Source organism: Pseudophryne corroboree, chromosome 12 (genome assembly GCF_028390025.1).
Source record: "Pseudophryne corroboree isolate aPseCor3 chromosome 12, aPseCor3.hap2, whole genome shotgun sequence".
NCBI lineage: Eukaryota > Metazoa > Chordata > Amphibia > Anura > Myobatrachidae > Pseudophryne > Pseudophryne corroboree.
Window position 1 is genome coordinate 140,009,943 of NC_086455.1, and position 25,700 is coordinate 140,035,642.

General features: G+C 50.7%; 1 long non-coding RNA gene across 1 annotated transcript in view; it reads right to left on the reverse strand.

Annotated features, from left to right (window-relative positions):
- Positions 1 to 25,500, reverse strand: part of LOC134980491 (uncharacterized) — a 44,816-nt gene extending 19,316 nt beyond the window's left edge. Inside the window, exon 1 of the long non-coding RNA XR_010190415.1 lies at positions 25,414 to 25,500. This is a non-coding gene — a long non-coding RNA (uncharacterized LOC134980491). The remainder of the gene's footprint in view (positions 1 to 25,413) is intronic.
- Positions 25,501 to 25,700: the final 200 nt, after the last annotated feature.

Consider the following 25,700-nt stretch of genomic DNA (forward strand, 5'->3'; position numbering starts at 1 on the left):
AATTTCTCGACCTCTTTCGAAAGGCTAAGTATACTGGTTGGTGGTTCCCTGTATATATTGTCTGTTCACAATGAATGGGGTGGCAAAAGACGCAGGTACTCCTAGCCTTGCCGGTAGTGCACATCCTGACAGGTGAGCGTGGCTACATCTGCAACTGAACTATCCCTCAGATGAGCCAGGCATGCAGTTTATATATTTTGCATGATCTCCCTATGGGAGGTTCGTCAGGGTCAGCCCCACTATCCTGTAGCTAATATAGGGGACAGCGCGTGGGGTGTACTATTCTCATTCTGAGTTCATGAGACTGCTTGTGTTATTATGTATATACAAAGGGCATAGACACAGAAGCATTGGGAAATAGGCATAGTCAACTTACCGAGGTCCTACACCTGATATCCAATTGTCTGGTATGGCATTGTACCAAGGATCCTCTATTGAGGGTTATCACCAGTGTTTTGTATGATAACATACTGTGCACACCCAACCTACATTCTTTAGATTATGGATCTGCTATACCAAATACAGTGTGTATATTATGGTTTACTCTAAAACACATGAGTGCTCAACTGGTTCACCTGCTTTAGCATCGGCACCAGTGTTCTGGACGTTACAGTCTGGTTTTCAATCCTGACAGAGAGATTAATTTTAGTCACCCTCACTTGGCTTGTGTCACACCCGTATACACCGATGTGATCACTGGTCCTTTCTTCTACACTGGGTTTGCTAGCGTGCACTTGGTATAGACAGTCAGTTTAGCTTGAGCCTGTGCTGTTTTTCCATAATGAGGTTGTTCACTGTGGTCAAAGTTCTACTGAGTGGTTGTTTTCACAGGTAATGAAGTCTCATACGTTGTCATGAGCTGTTTTTGAGTGTGGATTTACTTCTCACCATGTGATCGCAATAACCAGTACTAGTGGGGAACTTGCAGATTACCTGAGTAGACTAACTATACACCGTGCTTCCTTAGTGGGGGTTTTTTTCCACAGCATTGCCGCTCCTACAGTAAGGTGACAGTAGGTATGCCCCACCGGATCCGGTCAGGATCCAGGCGGTCCGGATACTGGCAATCGAAATACCAATACCTGAATCCCGACACTGCTTGGAATGCTGGTGCCGGCATTCCAAAAAGGATCACAATGCCGGTGCTGGGATCCCAAATGAGGCTTTGCCGGAGCTGCAGACAGGTAAGCCGTGGGGGTAGTTTTAGGGTTAGGCTCTGGGAAAGGGATGATTAGAGTTAGGCTGCAGGGATGGGGGGTTAGGTTAAGCCACACCTGAGGAAGGTTAGAGTTAGGCTGTGGGGGAGGGAGGGTTATGTTTAAGCCACAGGAAGGGGGGTTAGGTATAGGCACCTCTGGAGGGGGTTAGGCTGCAGAGGGGGGGGGGGGGGTGGGGGGAGATAGGTTTAGTCTGCGGTAAGGGAGGGTTAGAGTTGGAGAGGCATTGGGGGTTGGTTTGGTAAGTATACTTACATAGCCTGTGTCAGGATTCTCAATATCAGGATGCCACGGTCGTTCTGTTTCCCATTAATCACTAGGGTTGATTCGGCTGGCTAGGCAGGTGTCCACAATCTCCCACACCGCTCCATGTGCGTGACTCCTAAAGCTGCTTGTTTGGTCAAAGAAGGTAGCCAACTCCAGTAGAGGAGCATCGGTCTTCAGCCAAGGGTATATAAGTAGCTGCACTCCCCTGCTAGAACCTCCAAACAAGCAGGTCCTGCTGCTGGGGACACCCCTGAAGTTGGGGCTACTATAGACAGCCCCAACGGTGATTAGGCAGCGACGCCTCCATCAAAGAAAGTGGTCGTAGTGGCGACCGCAAGAAGATTGACAGGAGGAAGGCGGATCCGGGCGTCAACTAACCGTTTTCAGGGCGTGGAGATCCGAACACAGGCATGTTGAAGCATTTGGAGGGTGGATGTCTGACGTCAATTCCGGGACCTGCAACACTGAAGTGATCGCACAGGGTGAGTAACTCTTACCCTAGTCTACTTCTGCACAAAACTTTTTTTGCATAATAGGGATGCACAAGCGTTCGCAGCCTTGCTATGCAAAAATCCATTCCCCCCATAGGCGGCGTCTAATTGATCGCACGGACTGCAAAAAGTTGCAGCGTGCGATCAAATCGGAATGACCCCCTATGAGTGATAAGAGTCTTTCCCTCACGGTGTCTGCGCCCACGTCCTACGAAAACAAGTTTGCAGTGGTGATTTTCTTCCTAATCTAATTTGTGTATTACATTTAGCAGAAGCATTTTCACTGGCTGTCAAGTCCTCTTTTGGAAGCAAAGAACAGCAAGCTACAAGTTTTTTCAGGACTTTTAGCCTGTGTTTTTTTGTGGTGTGGTATCACTGTGCCCATGGGTTCTTATATGAAGGCCCAGGATTGTTTTTTTCCATTTGGGTTTTAAGCTGGTGGTTTTTTTGCAGTGCGACTGGACAGAGATTCTACATCGATTGCAATGTCCATTTCTCCATTGGTCCGAGTCCGAGTTGTGCATCCTGCCGCTCCTCTGTAGACTTATGAACTTGCTTTTTTGTTGTACTCCACGGTAGGCTCAGCTCTGCTTACAGTGGTTTTGCCAGGGTTTCTCTTTACAGGAATTGGTAGCTGTCCTTCTGGATGTCCATTCTCCTTGTTCGTCTCCAGCCTGGTTTCTGCAGAGACCAGGATGGCCCTAGCATTGGGTTTTTTTGAGTTGGTCATCTACATGGGTTAGTTCTTTCTACTCTATTCTGGAACATACAATATGGACTAGCACAGGCCAATTGTGAGGGTGGTTCAGACCTGATCGCTGGGCTGCTAACTTTGCTGTCCTGCGTTCAGAAAGTCGCCGCCTCCAGGGGGAGTGTAAATTCGCCGTGCAAGTGTGCGATGCCATGTGTACTCCAAGCTGCAATAATCAACTGTGTGCAGTCTCTGCGCAGCCCAGGACTTACTCCTACAGTGCGATGAGTAGAGGCTGATCGGGGCTGGTGCTGATGTCAGACATCCTCCCTGAAAACACTTGGGAACGCCTGCGTTTTTCCGGACACTCCCAGTAAACGCTCAGTTGCCGCCCACAAACGTCCTACTCCTGTCAATCACCTTGCAAACACCTGCGATCGGATTTTTCACATCATCCCGTCGCTGACCGGCGATGCCCTTTGTTGTTGTCCGACGCGCGTGCATGTGCAGTTATGACCTGATCGCCCCACGGGAGGTGCTCCACGGGAGGAGTTATGACCTGAACTGACCTGATCTGCTCCATGGGAGGTTTCTGTCCTCCCTGAGCTCACCTTAGTACACCTGCGTTACGGTTTGACAGGTGTACCGCCCCAGTCAAACTCCCCACCTGTGAAAACGCACAGCAGCAATCAGGTATGAATCAGGCCCTGTGTCCATCGTTGCCAAATGTTTCTGATTCTGCAGTCGGAATCTTAGCTGCTCTCGAAATTGCCTTGGTACTGAGTCTGTTCCATGTGTGCTTCTGGAATGGGAGTCTCAGCCACTCTATGTGTTGGCTCCATAAGTGTATTAGGGCGGGGCATAAAAACCGAATGTCTCTTTCCTAATTTTAGTGTTTTTTCTCTCCGCATTTTTAAGAGAGTTCATGTGTTGTTGATGGCTCAGGGTGTGTATCATCAACTTTTGCTGTACAAGGACTGGGTTCAAGTCCACCTAGGTTCAATTTCTCTTACTGGGAGTGCAAGCTGTTTTCATGCCCTATGTTTTGGGACTCCCTGACATCATCGTCTCTGGGCACTTTTCGGAACAAATATCTGGTTCTGTTTCCTGTCTCCTTGGTTTGGTCTTCGTAGTAGTCGGTTTAAAGTCCATTTCCTTTTCCTATTTTTATCCTTGAGGTGGTAGTCCGGATTTGGTCAGGCTGGGAGCCGCTATGCCGGTAATTGCTTGGTCCTCTGTTCACCAACAGGTTCACCATTTTTTTACTGCTCATTCTCCAAGGTGGCTCCTCCAGGGATGATGCTTCAGTCTCTTATCAAAAGGTCCATCAGATTTACTACTGTGCATGCACTGCGCCATCTTATTACTGTGTAGAGTGACATAGTAGGAGACAAAAGTCTCCCCCTTCGCTCCAAGAGATCTGCTGCTTTTACCCACAATATTGCTGTTGCAGAACTCTGCTCTTCTACCTGCATTCAGAAGACAATCACAAACCGGTGAGGAGTGAGAATCCCACTTTGTTTCATGCCTCAACCAGTGTAACAGTGAGTACGGCTGTACCTTCACTTCTCAGTAAACAGGTTAAGCAACTGGAATTGTGATTGGGTCAGATACAATTCTGCTGGTGTGTTCAATACTCTGCCAAGACACGGCTGTACACACATATTTCCAATGGGTTAAGGGCCCAGGGCACATAGTTATAAAAGGCACCTGTAAGCACAAGTGTGGAAAAGGCACCCAGAGCACACACATATAAAAAGGAGGTCCAAGCACACAAGTTAAAGTATCAAGATTATATACAAGTTCCCCAGGCACACAGCGAAAATTGTCACAGAGCAATACGGAGGCAGCATCTCGGTCCCATGTAAAGACACAGCTCCAGCAGCACAGAGTGAAGAGACACAAAAAGTGTTGCAGCAAACACAGAGTACAAAAGCTGCAAGATACATTACTGTCTGTAAGGAGCACACATGTAGGTCCTACACTTATAATGGGGTTCATTAAACTAAAAGGTGCAGAAAACTATACTGTGTGAAAGTTTGCTATGGAAATGCTTCCTCGTAGCCGTGCGATCGGGTCGGAACTGCACATGCGCGATGGCCACATTGCGCAGGCGCGTCGTTGCATGGCGACGGCCGTTGCCAGGCAGCGACGCCGCTAGCGAGGAAAGTGGTCACAGCAGGGACCGCAAGAAGATTGACATGAGGAAGGCGGAGCCGGGTGGCAACTCACCGTTTTTGCAGAGTGGTGAGTCCAACGCAGGCGTGTCCAGGCGTTTGGAGGGCGGATATCTGACGTCAATTCCGGGACCTGCATTGCTTAATCGATCGCACAGGGTAAGTAACTCTTACCCTGGTCTTTTACAGGAAACTTTTTTAGCCTAGCAGGGCTGCACAAGCATTTGCAGCCCTGTTATGCAGAAATACACTCCCCCATAGGCGGCGTCTAGTTGATCGCACGGGCAGCAAAAAGTTGCTACATGCAATCAACTCGGAATGACCCCCTGTGGACAGTAACAGTAGATCCTGTTGACAGTCCAAACCCATATATCAGCAGTGCATTTTCAGGCACCCCTGGCTCAGGCGGCACCACGGACTATAGCACCTCGGGCTTCAGGCACCTGGCCTCTAGGCCAGAGGACCAGGTGACGGCCCATCGCCTACTGGGGACACCTTTAAGCCCCATCAGCATACATAGGCATATACATCTGGTCTTGGCCAGAAGGCTGAGAAGCTATAACTCCATGCCCTTTGACAGAAAACTAGGCGCACAACCCCACTAAGGGATTTTTGTGCTTCGTAAGCAAGGCCCACTATTTGGTACATAAAAGTTTTATAAATATATATATGTTAGAGTTCTTCAGTTTTATTTGAAAGCCGCAACAGTTTTTATTGGCCTTATGTCTGCCCTCCTATGCATCTCACACACTAATGGGCGTTAATGCAGCAGCTGCCGTTCTATTTTTTTTTACTTTCAATCACTTTGCTGTATAAATGGGTACACAGGTCCTGTATAATCTTTAACACATACTTACCTGCCCTGCCGGAATGGCACATTTTCGGTAGTCCTTCCAAAATCCCTGGATCCCACCTACTTCCCAAGTGACGTGGGCATGTAGGGAACTTGCATTATCATGACTTCATGCAATTTCCGTGATTCACGGTATTATGCTGTTGGATCCTAGCAGGGCCATAGGGAGGGGAGTTGCTCATGGAACACCATCGCTGCTCCATGGAACCTGCATATGGCTATCAGAATACCTGCAATAGTACCGTGAGGCTAGTGCTACAGTGCTGCTTGGAGCTTCCAGAGGACAATCCGGTTACACACCCTGCAGTGTGTAAAGCTGCCCGGAGCACCCCAGAAGCTGTACGATGTTGTGCCAATGGCCCCGCTTCCTCTCATTATAACACATGTTTGACAGTGAGCCCTGCTCTGGGGCTGGTTCCAAGGCCATGATGACATCAATCACATCACTATGCTCTCTGCTCTTGACACTTGGATCCCCATCCTGGTATTTCTTTGTTCCTTTTTAAGGTTTTTTTATCAGTGCATCCTTGCATTGTAAAAACTATAAACTATTATGTGAAAACAACCTTTCAGCAGCCTACAGAATTAATGCAGGACGGTCTTCCAGCACTTGCATATTGGGTGTCATTCCGAGTTGATCGCTAGCTGCATTTGTTCGCAGGGCAGCGATCAGGCTAAAAAATGGCAGTTCTGCGCATGCATATGCAGCGCAAGGTGCACGCGCGTCATACGGGCACAACGAACGATGTAGTTTTGCTCAGGGTCTAGCGATGCATATCAGTCGCACTGGTGGCCGCAGTGTGATTGACGTGAAGTGGGCATTTCTGGGTGTCAACTGACCGTTTTCAGGGAGTGTTTGGAAAAACGCAGGCGTGGCTGGGCGAACGCAGGGCGGGTTTGTGATGTCAAAACAGGAACTAAACAGTCTGAAGTGATCGCAAGCGCTGAGTAGGTTTTCAGCTACTCTGAAACTGCACAAAAAAATGTTGCGCCGCTCTACGATAAAAATGTTCGCACTTCTGCTAAGCTAAAATACACTCCCAGTGGGCGGCGGCATAGCTTTTGCACGGCTGCTAAAAATTGCTAGCGAGCGAACAACTCGGAATGACCCCCTTGGTCCTTTAGAAAATGAACTCAGATAAAGGGAGGTCACCTGGTGCAGTCACATATGTGTTTCACAGGGATGCAGAGATGCTTTACCATCCCAGATCTTGCCCCACTTCTAAATAGCTGTAGAGGGAGAGCACATCCCTCAATCATATCTAGATATTTTTACCCAGTTAACTCTACAGAAAGGAAACATCAAAGTAATGCACATAAACAGACCTTATTATGTTGTTTCTTCAAGAAGAATACCAGTGTATTTGAGGGAGCCTCTTGTGTATTGTTTGTATCAAAATTATTTTCGAGCGTTTTACGGAGCTTTGAACTCAGTGTTGCTCTGTGGTCATCTGTTTACATACATCGCTCACCTCCCTGCTGTAAGTGAAGATGTTAATGTTTTACAGCAAGATTAAAGTGCTGTGTTCCACAATTTGTGGTTTTCCTGTTGTCTTTTCTTATATGCGCTGAGCTTTCTACAGCAGGATTACCTGGATTAATTTAACAACATTGAGGTTTATGCTCTAATATGCTTGGCTATTGGGCTTTCCGGATTTGTTTTTTATTTGATTTTTTAGAACCATTGTTTCTCTAACGTCCTAGTGGATGCTGGGGACTCCGTAAGGACCATGGGGAATAGCGGCTCCGCAGGAGACTGGGCACAGCTAAGAAAGAATTAGGACTACCTGGTGTGCACTGGCTCCTCCCACTATGACCCTCCTCCAGACTTCAGTTAGAATCCTGTGCCCGGCCGAGCTGGATGCACACTAGGGGCTCTCCTGAGCTCCTAGAAAGAAAGTATATGTTAGGTTTTTTATTTTACAGTGAGATCTGCTGGCAACAGACTCACTGCAGCGAGGGACTAAGGGGAGAAGAAGCGAACCTACCTAACTAGTGGTAGCTTGGGCTTCTTAGGCTACTGGACACCATTAGCTCCAGAGGGATCGACCGCATGGAACCGGCCATTGGTGTTCGGTCCCGGAGCCGCGCTGCCGGCCCCCTTACAGAGCCAGAAGCAAGAAGAATCCGGAAAATCGGCGGCAGAAGACATCAGTCTTCACCAAGGTAGCGCACAGCACTGCAGCTGTGCGCCATTGCTCCTCATACACACTTCACACTCCGGTCACTGAGGGTGCAGGGCGCTGGGGGGGGGGGGGGGGCGCCCTGAGAAGCAATAAATACACCTTGGCTGGCAAATATATCACAATATATAGCCCCAGAGGCTATATATGTGATAAATACCCCTGCCAGAATCCATAAAAAAGCGGGAGAAAAGTCCGCAAATAAGGGGCGGAGCTATCTCCCTCTGCACACTGGCGCCATTTTTCCCTCACAGTTCCGCTGGAAGGAAGCTCCCTGACTCTCCCCTGCAGTCTACACTACAGAAAAGGGTAAAAAAGAGAGGGGGGGGGGCACTAAATTTAGGCGCAAATTACATATATAGCAGCTATAGGGGATATAATTTAGTTAATCCCTGTATTATATAGCGCTCTGGTGTGTGCTGGCATACTCTCTCTCTGTCTCCCCAAAGGGCTTTGTGGGGTCCTGTCTTCTGTCAGAGCATTCCCTGTGTGTGTGCGGTGTGTCGGTACGGCTGTGTCGACATGTTTGATGAGGAGACTTATGTGGAGGAGGAGCAGGTGCCTATAAATGTGTTGTCACCCACTGCGGGGCAGACACCGGAGTGGATGGACTTGTGGAAGGAATTACGCGAAAGTGTCGACTCCTTACATAAAAAATTTGACGACATGCCAAATGTGGGGCAGCCGGCTTCTCAGCCCGTGCCTGCCCAGACGTCTCAAAGGTCATCAGGGGCTCTAAAACGCCCGCTACCTCAGGTGACAGACACAGATATCGACACGGATACTGATACCAGTGTCGACGACGAAGAGACTAATGTAATGTCCAATAGGGCCACTCGTTATATGATTGAGGCAATGAAAAATGTTTTACACATTTCTGAGGTGACCCCAGGTACCACAAAAAAGGGTATTATGTTTGGGGAGAAAAAACTACCTGTAGTTTTTCCCCCTTCTGAAGAATTAAATGATGTGTGTGTAATCTAGCGTGGGCTTCCCCTGATAAAAAATTTGTAATTTCAAAAAAATTACTAATGGCGTACCCTTTCCCGCCAGAGGATAGGTCACGTTGGGAAACACCCCCTAAGGTGGATAAAGCACTTACGCGCTTATAAAAAAAGGTGGCACTGCCGTCCCAAGATACGGCCGCCCTAAAGGAACCTGCTGACAGAAAGCAGGAGGCTCTCCAAAAAGCTATATATACACACACTGGTATTATACTGAGACCAGCTATTGCCTCAGCATGGATGTGCAGTGCGGCAGCTGCATGGTCAGACTCCCTGTCAGAGAACATTGACACCCTAGACAGGGACACTATGGCCCTCATTCCGAGTTGATCGGTCGCAAGGCGAATTTAGCAGAGTTACACACGCTAAGCCTACGCCTACTGGGAGTGTATCTTAGCTTCTTAAAATTGCGACCGATGTAATCGCAATATTGCGATTACAAACTACTTTGCAGTTTCTGAGTAACTTCAACCTTACTCTGCCTGTGCGATCAGTTCAGTGCTTGTCGTTCCTGGTTTGACGTCACAAACACACCCAGCGTTCGCTCAGACACTCCCCCGTTTCTCCGGCCACTCCTGCGTTTTTTCCGGAAACGGTAGCGTTTTCAACCACACGCCCATAAAACGCCGTGTTTCCGCCCAGTAACACCCATTTCCTGTCAATCACATTACGATCGCCGGAGCGATGAAAAAGCCGTGAGTAAAAATACTATCTTCATTGTTAAATTACTTGGCGCAGTGCGAATATTGCGCATGCGTACTAAGCGGAGTTTCATTGCGATGCGATGAAAAATACCGACCGATCAACTCGGAATGAGGGCCTATATTGCTTAACGTAGAGCATATTAAAGACGCTGTCTTTTACATAAGAGATGCACAGAGGGATATTTGCCGGCTGGCATCAAAAATAAGTGCTCTGTCCATTTGTGCCAGGAGAGGGTTATGGACCCGGCAGTGGACAGGGGATGCAGATTCCAAAAGGCACATGGAAGTTTTGCCTTATAAGGGTGAGGAGTTGTTCGGGGATGGTCTTTCAGACTTAGTTTCCACAGCAACAGCTGGGAAGTCGGCATTTTTGCCACATGTCCCCTCACAACCAAAGAGAGCACCGTATTATCAGGTGCAGTCCTTTCGCCCCCAAAAGAGCAGACGGGGTAGAGGCGCGTCCTTTCTGCCCAGAGGCAGAGGTAGGGGAAAAAAGCTGCAGCATACAGCCACTTCCCAGGAACAAAAGTCCTCCCCCGCTTCTTCTGCTAAGTCCGCCGCATGACGCTGGGGCTCAGCAGGCAGAGCCAGGTACGGTGGGGGGCCGTCTCAAAAACTTCAGCAATCAGTGGGTTCGCTCACAGGTAGATCCCTGGATCCTTCAAGTGGTATCTCAGGGGTACAGGCTGGAATTCGAGACATCCCCCCCCGCCGTTTCCTCAAATCTGCCTTACCAACGACTCCTTCAGAAAGGGAGGCTGTGTTAGAGGCAATTCACAAGCTGTATTCCCAGCAGGTGATAGTCAAGGTGCCCCTACTTCAACAAGGACGGGGTTACTATTCCACAATGTTTGTGGTACCGAAACCGGACGGTTCGGTGAGACCCATTTTAAATTTGAAATCCTTGAACACATATTTGAAAAAATTCAAGTTCAAGATGGAATCGCTCAGGGCGGTTATTGCAAGCCTGGAAGAGGGAGATTACATGGTATCTCTGGACATCAAGGATGCATACCTGCATGTCCCCATTTACCATCCTCACCAGGAGTACCTCAGATTTGTGGTACAGGATTGTCATTACCAATTCCAGACGTTGCCGTTCGGCCTGTCCACGGCACCGAGGGTATTTACCAAGGTAATGGCCGAATTCTGGACACGGTCCAGAAAAAAGTGTTTCTCCCAGAGGAGAAAGCCGAGGAGCTGTCGTCTCTAGTGAGAGGCCTCCTGAAACCAAAACAGGTGTCGGTGCATCATTGCACGCGAGTCCTGGGAAAGATGGTAGCTTCCTACGAAGCGATTCCATTCGGCAGGTTCCATGCCAGAACTTTTCAGTGGGACCTGTTGGACCAATGGTCCGGATCGCATCTTCAAATGCATCGGTTGATAACCCTGTCTCCAAGGACCAGGGTGTCTCTGCTGTGGTGGCTGCAGAGTGCTCATCTCAGAGAGGGCCGCAGATTCGGCATACAGGACTGGGTCCTGGTGACCACGGATACCAGCCTTCGGGGCTGGGGGGCAGTCACTCAGGGAAGAAACTTCCAAGGACTTTGGTCGAGTCAGGAGACTTCCCTACACATAAATGTTCTGGAACTGAGGGCCATTTACAATGCCCTAAGTCAAGCAAAGCCCCTGCTTCAAAACCGGCCGGTTCTGATCCAGTCAGACAACATCACGGCGGTCGCCCATGTAAATCGACAGGGCGGCACAAGAAGCAGGGCGGCGATGGCAGAAGCCACAAGGATTCTCCGTTGGGCGGAAAATCACGTGTTAGCACTGTCAGCAGTGTTCATTCCGGGAGTAGACAACTGGGAAGCAGACTTCCTCAGCAGGCACGACCTCCACCCGGGAGAGTGGGGACTTCATCCAGAAGTCTTCCAACTGATTGTAAACCGTTGGGAAAGGCCACAGGTGGACATGATGGCGCCCCGCTTAAACAAAAAGCTGGAAAAATATTGCGCCAGGTCAAGAGACCCTCAGGCGATAGCTGTGGACGCTCTAGTGACACCGTGGGTGTACCGGTCGGTTTATGTGTTCCCTCCTCTTCCTCTCATACCCAAGGTACTGAGGATAATAAGGAGAAGAGGCGTAAGAACTATACTCATTTTTCCGGATTGGCCAAGAAGAGCTTGGTACCCGGAACTTCAAGAAATGATCTCAGAGGACCCATGGCCTCTGCCGCTCAGACAGGACCTGCTGCTGCAGGGGCCCTGTCTGTTCCAAGACTTACCGCGGCTGCGTTTGACGACATGGCGGTTGAACACCGGATCCTAAAAGAAAAGGGTATTCCGGAGGAAGTCATTCCTACGCTTATTAAAGCTAGGAAAGATGTAACCGTACAACATTATCACCGCATATGGCGAAAATATGTTGCGTGGTGTGAGGCCAGGAAGGCCCCAACGGAGGAATTCCAGTTAGGTCGATTTCTGCACTTCCTACAGTCAGGGGTGACTATGGGCCTAAAATTGGGTTCCATTAAGGTCCAAATTTCGGCTCTGTCGATTTTCTTCCAAAAAGAACTGGCTTCACTGCCTGAAGTTCAGACATTTGTCAAGGGAGTGCTGCATATTCAGCCTCCTTTTGTGCCCCCAGTGGCACCGTGGGACCTCAACGTGGTGTTGGGTTTCCTAAAGTCACATTGGTTTGAGCCACTCAAAACCGTGGATTTAAAATATCTCACGTGGAAAGTGGTCATGCTTTTGGCCTTGGCTTCGGCAAGGCGGGTGTCAGAATTGGCGGCTTTGTCATGTAAAAGCCCCTATTTGATTTTCCATATGGATAGGGCAGAATTGAGGACTCGTCCCCAATTTCTTCCTAAGGTGGTATCAGCTTTTCACTTGAACCAACCTATCGTGGTGCCTGCGGCTACTAGGGACTTGGAGGACTCCAAGTTACTGGACGTAGTCAGGGCCTTGAAAATTTATGTTTCCAGGACGGCTGGAGTCAGGAAGACTGACTCGCTATTTATCCTGTATGCACCAAACAAGATGGGTGCTCCTGCTTCAAAGCAGACTATTGCTCGCTGGATTTGTAGCACAATTCAGCTTGCGCATTCTGTGGCTGGCCTGCCACAGCCTAAATCTGTAAAAGCCCATTCCACGAGGAAAGTGGGCTCTTCTTGGGCGGCTGCCCGAGGGGTCTCGGCTTTACAACTTTGCCGAGCTGCTACTTGGTCAGGGGCAAACACGTTTGCAAAATTCTACAAATTTGATACCCTGGCTGAGGAGGACCTTGAGTTCTCTCATTCGGTGCTGCAGAGTCATCCGCACTCTCCCGCCCGTTTGGGAGCTTTGGTATAATCCCCATGGTCCTTACGGAGTCCCCAGCATCCACTAGGACGTTAGAGAAAATAAGATTTTACTCACCGGTAAATCTATTTCTCGTAGTCCGTAGTGGATGCTGGGCGCCCGTCCCAAGTGCGGACTGTCTGCAATACTTGTATATAGTTATTGTTAACTAAAAGGGTTATTGTTGAGCCATCTGTTGAGAGGCTCTGTTATGTTCATACTGTTAACTGGGTATAATATCACGAGCTATACGGTGTGATTGGTGTGGCTGGTATGAGTCTTACCCGGGATTCAAAATCCTTTCCTTATTGTGTCAGCTCTTCTGGGCACAGTATCCTTACTGAAGTCTGGAGGAGGGTCATAGTGGGAGGAGCCAGTGCACACCAGGTAGTCCTAATTCTTTCTTAGCTGTGCCCAGTCTCCTGCGGAGCCGCTATTCCCCATGGTCCTTACGGAGTCCCCAGCATCCACTACGGACTACGAGAAATAGATTTACCGGTGAGTAAAATCTTATTTTTGCTGTATTGCATTATTGTGAGATGCATTTTGTAGACCTATGTTTGGAATGATGTACAAGCCATTGGTTGTCAATGCCTGCTGTAGAATGTGATTAGGTTTCTGGGGGAGTGACATGCACCTCTTATTATATTCTTATAATAAATCATTACTGGCAAAAGATGTGAGTCTTCCTACGGCAATCTCCTATATATTTGCCCAACTCTGTGACTCTGTGCTGGCCGTAACGCTGGGCGGAGTCACAGGCACAGATCTGGCCAGGAACAGTCCCCTCCCTCTCTTCGCCCAGTCCCCTCCTGATCTCCGCCCAGTCCCCTGTCTCCCTTCTCCCCGTACTGCCCCTGGTGAGTGGTGACACCGCAGCCGCTGACTGTGAGCGGATCTCACATTACCCGCCTCACAGTCTTGCGGCTGCCACTGAGTCAGGGAGACATGCTGAACAGTGACTCGCCCCCCCCCCTCCCTCCCGCCCGCGGCAACCACCCGCATCTGCCCCCCTCCCGCGGCACTCCCGTCCCCTCCCCCTCCCGCAGCAGCAACATCCGCAGCACTCCCGCCCAGAGTCTTCACTTTTCTAACACCCGCTGCGGTCGCGGGCGAAAAGGGGGCGCAGCTTCGCGGAAGGGGGCGTGGCTTCGCGTCCCGACCCCCGTTTTCGGCACGTTGTGGTTCGGGGGACACTGCTGAATCTGCAGTGCTGGCTTCTGCGCTGTGACAGGAGCCGGCACTTTGGTGTCACCCCTCAGAGGGTAACACCCGGGTGCGGGCCGCACTCCCCGCTCCCACGTTGTGGCGCCACTGCTCTTGCCCCCTCCCCCACCCGTAGCACAAACACCCACCGTCTCCACCCACCACCCGCGGCACTCCCGTCCCCTCCCCCACCCAGAGCACAAACACCCACGCAACCCACCCGCGGAACTCCCGCCCCCTCCCCCACCCGTAGCACCAAAACCCGTGGTAACCAACCGCATTCGCCCCCCACCCGCAGCACTCCCACCCTCTCCCCCACCCGCAGCACCAACACCCGCGGCACCCACCGCATCCTCCCACCACCCGTGGCATTCTGCCCCCTCCCCCACCCGCAGCACCAACACCCGTGGCACCCACCCACCACCCGTGGCACTCCCCCCCCCTCCCCCACCCGCTGCACCAACACCCACACCACCCGCGCCACTCCCGTCCCCTCCCCCACCCAAAGCACAAACACCCGCGCCACCCACCCGCAGAACTCCCGCCCCCTCCCCCACCCGTAGCACCAACACCCGCGGTAACCAACCGCATTCGCCCCCCACCCGCTGCACTCCCACCCTCTCCCCCACCCACAGCACCAACACCCGCGCCACCTACCCGCAGCACCCACCGCATCCACCCACCACCCGTGGCACTCCACCCCCTCCCCCACCCGCAGCACCAACACCCGCGGCACCCACCGCATCCACCCACCACCCGTGGCACTCCCCCCCCCTCCCCCACCCGTGGCACCCACCGCATCCACCCACCACCCGTGGCACTCCCCCACCCGCAGCACCAACACCCGCACCACCCGCGGCACTCCCGTCCCCTCCCCCACCCAGAGCACAAACACCCGCGCCACCCACCCACGGAACTCCCGCCCCCTCCCCCAACCCGTAGCACCAACACCCGCGGCAACCTACCGCATTCGCCCCCACCCGCGGCACTCCCACCCTCTCCCCCACCCGCAGCACCAACACCCGCGGCACCCACCGCATCCACCCAACACCCGTGGCACTCCCCCACCCACAGCACCAACACCCGCACCACCCGTGGCACTCTGCCCCCTCCCCCACCCGCAGCACCAACACCAACTGCCCCCCCCCCCCAGCGGCACCCAACGCATCCCCCACATCCGCTCCCACCCGCGGCACTCCCACCCGTAGCTCCCACACCTGCAGCACCCCCCGCCCCTCCCCCTCCCGCTGCAACCCTGCCCCTCCCCCATACCCACCCTCTCCCCCACCCGCAGCACCAACACCCACGCCACCTACCCGCGGCACCCACCGCATCCACCCACCACCCGTGGCACTCCACCCCCTCCCCCACCCGCAGCACCAACACCCGCACCACCCGTGGCACTCTGCCCCCTCCCCCACCCACAGCACCAACACCCGCGGTAACCAACTGCATTCGCCCCCCACCTGCGTCACTCCCACCCTCTCCCCCACCCGCAGCACCAACACCCGCGCCACCTACCCGCGGCACCCACCGCATCAACCCACCACCCGTGGCACTCCACCACCTCCCCCACCCGCAGCACCAACACCCGCGGCACCCACCACCCGTGGAACCCCTCCCCCACCCGCTGCACCAACACCCGCGGCACTCCCGTCCCCTCCCCCACCCAGAGCACAAACACCCGCGCCACCCACCCGCGGAACTCCCGCCCCCAACCCGTAGCACCAACACCCGCGGTAACCAACCGCATTCGCCCCCCACCCGCTGCACTCCCACCCTCTCCCCCACCCGCAGCACCAACACCCGCGCCACCTACCGCATCCACCCACCACCCGTGGCACTCCACCCCCTCCTCCACCCGCAGCACCAACACCCGCGGCACCCACCGCATCCACCCACCACCCGTGGCACTCCCCCCCCCCTCCCCCACCCGCTGCACCAACACCCGCACCACCCGTGGCACTCTGCCCCCTCCCCCACCCGCAGCACCAACACCAACTGCCCCCCCCCCCCCCAGCGGCACCCAACGCATCCCCCACATCCGCTCCCACCCGCGGCACTCCCACCCGTAGCTCCCACACCCGCAGCACCCCCCGCCCCTCCCCCATCCGCTGCAACCCTGCCCCTCCCCCATACCCACCCTCTCCCCCACCCGCAGCACCAACACCCACGCCACCTACCCGCGGCACCCACCGCATCCACCCACCACCCGTGGCACTCCACCCCCTCCCCCACCCGCAGCACCAACACCCGCACCACCCGTGGCACTCTGCCCCCTCCCCCACCCACAGCACCAACACCCGCGGTAACCAACTGCATTCGCCCCCCACCCGCGTCACTCCCACCCTCTCCCCCACCCGCAGCACCAACACCCGCGCCACCTACCCGCGGCACCCACCGCATCAACCCACCACCCGTGGCACTCCACCCCCTCCCCCACCCGCAGCACCAACACCCGCGGCACCCACCACCCGTGGAACCCCTCCCCCACCCGCTGCACCAACACCCGCGGCACTCCCGTCCCCTCCCCCACCCAGAGCACAAACACCCGCGCCACCCACCCGCGGAACTCCCGCCCCCAACCCGTAGTACCAACACCCGCGGTAACCAACCGCATTCGCCCCCCACCCGCTGCACTCCCACCCTCTCCCCCACCCGCAGCACCAACACCCGCGCCACCTACCACATCCACCCACCACCCGTGGCACTCCACCCCCTCCTCCACCCGCAGCACCAACACCCGCGGCACCCACCGCATCCACCCACCACCCGTGGCACTCCCTCCCCCCTCCCCCACCCGCTGCACCAACACGCGCACCACCCGCGGCACTCCCGTCCCCTCCCCCACCCAAAGCACAAACACCCGCGCCACCCACCCGCGGATCTCCCGCCCCCTCCCCCAACCCGTAGCACCAACACCCGCGGCAACCAACCGCATTCGCACCCCACCCACGGCACTCCCACCCTCTCCCCCACCCGCAGCACCAACACCCGCGGCACCCACCACCCGTGGCACTCCACCCCCTCCCCCACCCGCCCCTGCAACCATAGCACCCTCACACCCACCCACCCCCAACCGCACCACCCCGGCTAATTGCCCCCTCCCCCACCCGCGGCAAAGCCGTGCAGAGGTTAACGGGGCGAAGCCCCTAACGACGGTGTGAAGAGCGCCCGTAGGGCGCGATGAATCGCCTAGTTACTATTATATTTGTCCAGGTTAAAAAGAGAGATCATGTTGTTTAAACATGTCTTTAGCCTCAGTTTATCGTAGCGGTACGATCGGGTCAGAACTGCCGTAGGGCCGCTACGATCGCCTCTGCCTGATTGACAGGCAGAGGTGGTCGCTGGGCGGGGGCGGAGCGGCGGCGTTTGGCCGCCGTTTCGTGGGCACGGTCCGGCCAATGCAGGCGTGGCTGGACCGAATGGGCGGCGGGCTGCAGCGGCTGTGTGACGTCACACGCAGCCGCTGCGGGCCGGGTGCAATGAGTAGCTCCCCGCCAGCACGCTAAAGCTGCGCTGGTCGGGTGCTACTCTTGAAGTGCAAAGGCATCGCCGCTGTGTGATGCCTTTGCACTTCTGCGCGGGGGGGGGGGCGGCACTGACATGCGGGGCGGACTACTAGCCCTGTGCTGGGCGTCCCCCCGCATGTCAGTGTGAATGATCGTAGTTGTGCTAAATTTAGCACAGCTACGATCATATCGGAATGACCCCCTATATTCTGACTGTAATGTCCCTTAGATTAAGTACCATTTAACAGGTGGTTATAACCTGAAGACTAGAGCGAGCATTCATTGTACTGCCTCAGGGCACTACTGTCTTTTTGTGATTGGCTAGGAGATGGTAAGCTGAGGTTGTGTGATCTTCACAATTGAAGCTATAGATGGAAATACAGAGGTTCAGTTTCTAACTTTCTACTCTAATCAAGTTCTACGGAGTCTGGTGAAGCATAACTCATGTCCAAGTTGACTCCAATTTTAGGTCCATCATAGAAGTCTTCAGTTTTTTTTTTTATATTATTTCTTTTTATAGTCTACCAGAGAAGTTTCGAGCGGAGAACTGAGAGCTACAGAGAGCTTCAGTAGGGACATATGATGTGTGACTGGTCCATGGTGGTCCTGATTCTCATTTGGAAGTAAAGCAGAAAAGAGTAAGAAACTGTGCACCTGGGCAAAAGCATGTTGCACTGCTGGTGGGGCAGATTTCAATATGTGCAGAGATTTACATTTGGGAGGGGGGTGTCCAACTGTAATCTAAATAGCAGTGTAAAAATAAAGCTGTCCATCATTTGTGGGCTACATGCAAAAGCAGCCAGTGTTTACCTTGCACAGAAAAATATAAATGTATTACATACTGGGCTGCTGGTGGTGCCTTCTTTCCAGAGATATTATTGGAAAGATAGCTGTGGCACAGGAGATACAGACTCTGGCACTGTGCCATAGTCCCCAGTCCCTGGATGGCTTTTTATGATACTTGAGTTCTTATTTCCACAATAAGAAATTATAACTATTGGGACCAAGTGGCATATTAACTAATTATCCGGTTTTAGACCCAATAATTAGAATTTCTTTATCTCAGCTATTAGTAACAATAAGAAATTAATATTCGCCCATATGTGCTGAAAATCACATGCAGGGACATCCGAAAAGAAAAAGCTAAATTAATGCACATCCAAGAATTATTTACTTATTACAAATGCTTCCAACAGGGGCGTATTAAGAGAGGAGGAGGCCCATGTGCCGAGTCCGTCTGCATTCCCTCCTCTCTTGCTGGCAGCATTGTATACTCTGGGCACTAGGGGACCCAAGCGCTGTCCCAGATGTCCCTAGTATGCATGCACAGGTCACCGGGAACATGTTATGGCGCCCATTTTCTCAGAGATTTTCTTACTGTTCATGTGCAAAATGCTGGGAAAATAGCAGATACACCATTTTCCTAGTGATTCCTGCAGCACTGCTGATGCAATGCAGGCCTATGGAGGCTAAGTATTGGAAAAAATGGGTGCACCCATTATAAATACGACAGAGCTGTAACTAGACTTTTTGGTGCCCTGTGCCAGAAAGAGAATTGGCACCACCCACATTTTTCCAATAGAGACATAAGGCGCATGCTTCGCGGGGAATAGGCATGACAAAATTGACCCCAGAGAAAGTCCATGCTATAATGCACCTTGCCACACATATATGTAGCAGGTCCAAAACTTGTCACCACTTAGTAGGACACAAAATATCTGGATTTACAAACACATTAGCACCTTTTGACAAGATTAAGACCTCCCCACTTGCTGACTCTCTTTGAGGTCCTGTGTACAGCTCAACAAAAAAACTACTTTCCTGGCACTAAGGCACAGGTTCTCAAACTCGGTCCTCAGGACCCCACACGGTCCATATTTTGCAGGTCACCTGTAGATTTTTAAGATGTGACAGTTGGTGATACACAGTGCAGCTGCTGGGTAACATGGAAAACGTGAACCATGTGGGGTCCTGAGGACAGAGTTTGAGAACCACTGCACTAAGGTGATGGAAACACTACACAAAATACTATGTGGTACTGTACAGGTGCCACAGTATATAAATTACCATTTTCCCTTCACTCCTAAAGTCATAGAGAAGATTCAACATACTGTTCCATGTTTAGTAGGAATGATTTATTAGGGTAATTAGATCCAACCCACTGGGCCTTCTATGATAGGAATGCCCAATCCTATCAGTCTTTTGGAAGGCCTCATCAGAAATACTACAATAGTTCATGATTTACATGTGTGTCTGGTTGGCCAATATGGTAGAGCATAAAACTGGGTTCAGGATCCAGGCTGTCAAAATCCAGAACCGGGTTTCTAAAATGTTAGCGATCCTGGGTTTGCATTTATTCTACTTTTGTGGGGGTATATTGGGTTACAGGAACTTGATCCTCTGTGTGCTAGAGTTAATAGGGACTGGTGGATATTGGTCACTCTGGGGAAGTTATATGATGACTACTTCCAGCTCTTCGCTAGGATGGTCTATTATTCCGGCAAGAGAATTTTAGTAAATTTGCGTGAAAATATAAATTTTCACATTGAAAATTTGGGTGAAAATTATTTGTATCACTATCTAAATTATGTTCAAAAATAGAAGCTCTGCAGTCTTATACCCCTTTTCCACTAGCTTTAAAAACACGGGTAAATGCGCGGGGGAGCGCATTTTCCCCGTGTTTTTTCCTAGTGGAAACGGCCCCCCCCTGCAAATTCCCGGATCAAGTGATACGGGAATCCAACCTGGGTAGCTAGCTGGGTTGAACACCTGTTCAACCCGGTCAGCTGTGTAGTGTGAACGGAAGCCGTGTCGAGGCGACACGGCTCCCGTTCACAGTGAATGGAAGGGCGTTGCTGGGAGATCATGTGATCTCCCAGCGCCGCCCCTGCCGTGTCAGCAGCAGCGTCACCAACCCGGCAATATGCCGGGTTAGTGAGCGCTGTGGGAAAGGGGGCTGTAGCACGGGTCGCAGCCGTGTCAGGCTCCCGGCTGCGACCCGTGCTACAGATGGAAAAGGAGTATAAGGAAAAATATCTTCCAGTCAATCATTTTGTTATAAAGGCAAATGCTGTTGGGGTGCAGCTTGTTTCTCTTAGAACAGAATCATCTCTTGATAAACAGCTAGTGCTGTGTCTGGAACTCATATACCCTATAATACTGTATGAGAGTCACACTGAGATTCTGCTAAACAAATTGCTTTCCTAAGCTATCTGAAATCCTTAGTTTTTTCCCCCTTTTACTGTGAATGTGTAATTAAATGCAGTCTGTACAATAAATTATTGCATAAGCAGTCAAATTAATTTGCTGTGGGAATTAGGAATTGTCTTTTTGGAAACCATATTAAAAAAAATGAATAATGATAATAAAAAAAAAATAATGGTAAATTTTTATCTCATATATTTTTAGTTATTAATAGATTTTTGCTATTAGTAAATTTTGCTTCCGTTATTAAAAGGTTTAAAGGCATAACAAATTTGTATAGACATAAGAAAATATTTTGTATATTAATTTATATTGTGTATAGACAATAAACCACCTTAGTATAAAATAACAACAATTACAATATAAATTTAAACAAGAGGCATTGTTAAGGATATTTTAACATATAACAATAGCAAGCAACTTAGTTCATTGGGGGTCATTCCGAGTTGATCGCTCGCTAGCAGTTTTTAGTAGTCGTGCAAATGCTATGCCGCCTCCCACTGGGAGTGTATTTTAGCTTAGCAGAAGTGCGAACGAAAAGGATCGTAGAGCGGCTACAAAAAAAAATTGTGCAGTTTTAGAGTAGCTCCAGACCTACTCAGCGCTTGCGATCACTTCAGACCATTCAGTACCGGATTTGACGTCACAAACATGCCCTGTGTTCGGCCAGCCACGCCTGCTTTTTTTTCCCGCACGCCTGTGTTTTTTGAGCACTCACTGAAAACGGACAGTTGACACCCAGAAACGCCCACTTCATGTCAATCACTCTGCGGCGGCCATTGCGACTGAAAAGCTTTGCTAAACCTTGTGTAAAAATACATCGCCCTTTGTGAAAGTACGTCGCGCGTGCACACTGTGCCGCATACGCATGCGCAGAAGTGCCATTTTTTTACTTAATCGCAGCGCAGCAAACATTTTCAGCTAGTGATCAACTCGGAATGACCCCCTTTGGGCCTAATTCAGAGTTGATTGTAGCAGCAAATTTGTTAGCAGTTTGGCAAAACCATGTGCACTGCAGGGGGAGGCAGATATAACATGTGCAGAGAGAGTTAGATTTGGGTGGGGTGTGTTCAAAGTCAAATCTAAATTGCAGTGTAAAAATAAAGCTGACAGTATTTACCCTTCACAGAAACAAAATAACCCACCCAAATCTAACTCTGCACATGTTATATCTACCCCACCTGCAGTGCACATGGGGGGTCATTCCGAGTTGTTCGCTCGGTAAAAATCTTCGCATCGCAGCGATTTTCCGCTTAATGCACATGCGCAATGTCCGCACTGCGCCAAGTAAATTTGCTATGCAGTTAGGATTTTTACTCACGGCTTTTTCATCGTTCTGGCGATCGTAATGTGATTGACAGGAAATGGGTGTTACTGGGCGGAAACAGGCCGTTTTATGGGCGTGTGGGAAAAAACGCTACCGTTTCCGGAAAAAACGCAGGAGTGGCCGGAGAAACGGAGGAGTGCCTGGGCGAACGCTGGGTGTGTTTGTGACGTCAAACCAGGAACGACAAGCAGTGAAATGATCGCAGAAGCCGAGTAAGTCTGGAGCTACTCAGAAACTGCTACGAGGTGTGTAATTGCAATATTGCGAATACATCGTTCGCAATTTTAAGATGCTAAGATTCACTCCCAGTAGGCGGCGGCTTAGCATGAGCAAATCTGCTAAAATCCGCTTGCGAGCGAACAACTCGGAATGACCCCCATGGTTTTGCCCAGCTGCTAACAAATTTGCTGCTGCGATCAACTCTGAATTACCCCCATTGTCTAAACACATTGGGGGTAATTCAGAGTTGATCGCAGCAGCACATTTGTTAGCAGTTGGGCAAAACCATGTGCACTGCAGGGGAAGCAGATATAACATGTGCAGAGAGAGTTAGATTTGGGTGGGTTATATTGTTTCTGTGCAGGGTAAATACTGGCTGCTTTATTTTTACACTGCAATTTAGATTTCAGTTTGAACACACCCCACCCAAATCTAACTCTCTCTGCACATGTTATATCTGCCTCTCCTGCAGTGCACATGGTTTTGCCCAACTGCTAACAATTTTGCTGCTTCAACTCTAAATTAGGGTTGTCATTCCGAGTTGATCATAGCCCTGCAAAATTTTGCAGGTCTACGATCATGTCCATAGACATGCGGGGGGGGTGCCCAGCACAGGGCTATCCCATCCCGCATGTCAGTGCTGGTCCCCCCCCCCCCCACAGAAGTGCAAAGGCATCGCACAGCAGCAATGCTTTTGCACTTTGGGAGTCGCTCCCCGGCCCGCATCGGCTGCGTGATGTCACACCCCCACCCACACACGGTCCAGCCACGCCTCAGAGGCGATCGATAGGCAACGACGGCTGGCATGGGCCGGCGCACTGCGGCACATGCACAGTAATGTCCCGATCGCTGCGCTGCGATTAACTACAGCGAGCGATTGGGTCGGAATGACCCCCTAGGCCCATTGTGAACACACCTGCTAACTCAGACCGTGGGTGCCCTAGTGAGGTGCCCTAATACTGGACTTCATATACTGTGGCATCTCCGATAACAGCCGCGTTCTCCCTCCCCAGTGCCGCCCGCGGATCTGCACACTCTGGGGCAGATGTATTAAGCCTGGAGAAGTGATAAAGAAGTGATAAGTGGAAGGTGATAAATTTAATGCACCAGCCAATCAGCTCCTAACTGTAATATTTCGAACCGTGATGATTGGCTGGTGCGTTATCACTTATCACTGCTTTATCACTTCTCCAAGCTTGATACATCTACCCCTCTTTCCGGTGCCAGCTCCTGATCGAGGAAGACGGATTACACACAGGTATATCCAAAGGAAGGAGGCAACATAACAGCGGAGAGCTAACAGTTAGTGGGCCAGATGTACTAAGCCTGAAAAGTGATAAATATCACTGTGATAAAGCACCAGCCAATCGGCTCCTAACTGTCATTTTTCAAACACAGCCTGTAACATGGCAGTTAGGAGCCGATTGGCTGGTGCTTTATCACAGTGATATTTATCACTTTTCAGGCTTAGTACATCTGGCCCCACAGTGTGAGAGGTTGAGTACAGCGCGAGCTGGATATATAGCCACGGTGGCTTATACAAACCTAAATATCAAATGAACTGTTCATTGGAATATATAACAGCCGAGTGTGGATGCTAAAACATATATACAGAGATGATGTATATGCACTAAAACCAATGGTCACTGGGACCTATTGCAGATATTAACGACATATTCTACATAGTATTTTATCATATGCATTATTGTGATTTTTAATTATTATTATTAGTAAATTTGTTTGTGTATTATGGGGGTCATTCCGACCTGATTGCTCGCTGCAGTTTGTCGCAGCGCAGCGATCGGGTCGGAACTGCGCATGCGCTGGCGAATGGCAGCTTTCGTTACCTAGCGATCGCCTCTGAGACAGAGGCGGTCGCTAGGCGGGAGGGAGCTGAACGCCGGCGTTAAGCCGCCATTTAGGGTGAGCGGTCCAGCCAACGCAGGCATGGCAGCCACTGCAGCCAGCGGAAGCGACAAGCAACTCCCGGCCAGCCGCAGGAGCTGTGCTGGCCGGGAGTTACTCCTCAAATACAAAAGCATCGCCTCTGTGCGATGCTTTTGTATTTGTGCGGGGGGGGGAGGGGGGGGGCAGCACTGACATGCGGGGCGGACTAGGTCTAGCCCTGTGCTGGGCGTCCCCCCGCATGTCTGAGTTAACGATCGTAGCTGTGCTAAACTTAGCACGGCTACGATCAACTCGGAATGACCCCCTATATTGCGCTCTCTTGTTGTTACATATGTTTAAGTGTAAATAATTCCAGGTTATCTATTGGGAGTTGCAAACAAATAAAAAATAAAAAAGAGTGATAAGCACACGTTTTTTAATCCTGATAAAACTCAGTGGCAAACGCAGGATTTGCATGGGGGGGGTTTCCAGAACTGGGCGGAGCCAATCACGGGGGTGGGGACTGAGGTGACCCAGCATATGATGGGTCCGTAAAACTAGTGTGTGTGTGTATATATATATACATATATACACACACACATATCTACACACATATTATATATATATATATATATATATATATATATATATACATACAGACACATACATAATCATATACATATATACATAGCATATTAAACATGCATACATATATATATATATATATATATATATATATATATCCATATATATATGTGTGTGTACACACATACAGTACATATATATATATATATATACACACACACACGTATATATATATATATATATATCATGTGTGTGTGTGTGTTTATATGTATGTATGTATATACATGTGTATATATGTATGCACATGGATATATTATTATTATTATTATCCTTTATTTATATGGCGCCACAAGGGTTCCATAGCGCCCAATTACAGAGTACATGAATAATCAAACAGGAAAACAACAACTTACAGTTGATGACAGTATAGGACAAGTACAGGGTAAATACACATAGTTACATCAGCAGATGACACTGGAATAAGTATCAGGTGGTAGAAGACTGCTGGAGTTGATGCAGTTGAAGATTATTAAAGTAAGAATGGATAAGCACATGAGGGAAATATATATATGTACTATAATTAAAAATAAGATTTTACTCACCGGTAAATCTATTTCTCGTAGTCCGTAGTGGATGCTGGGAACTCCGTAAGGACCAGGGGGAATAGACGGGCTCCGCAGGAGACTGGGCACTCTAAAAGAAAGATTAGGTGCATGTTTGGTGGTCTTGTCCAAAAATTAGCCAGTATTGGGGACAAATTCATAAATTGGTTTTAGAAGTTACGCACTTAACCATGCCGGACTCACCCTTTTACTCACTGCTCTCCCGCCCCATCCCTGACACCTCGCACCACCAACGAGCCCTAATTAAACACATTCTGAACACAGCC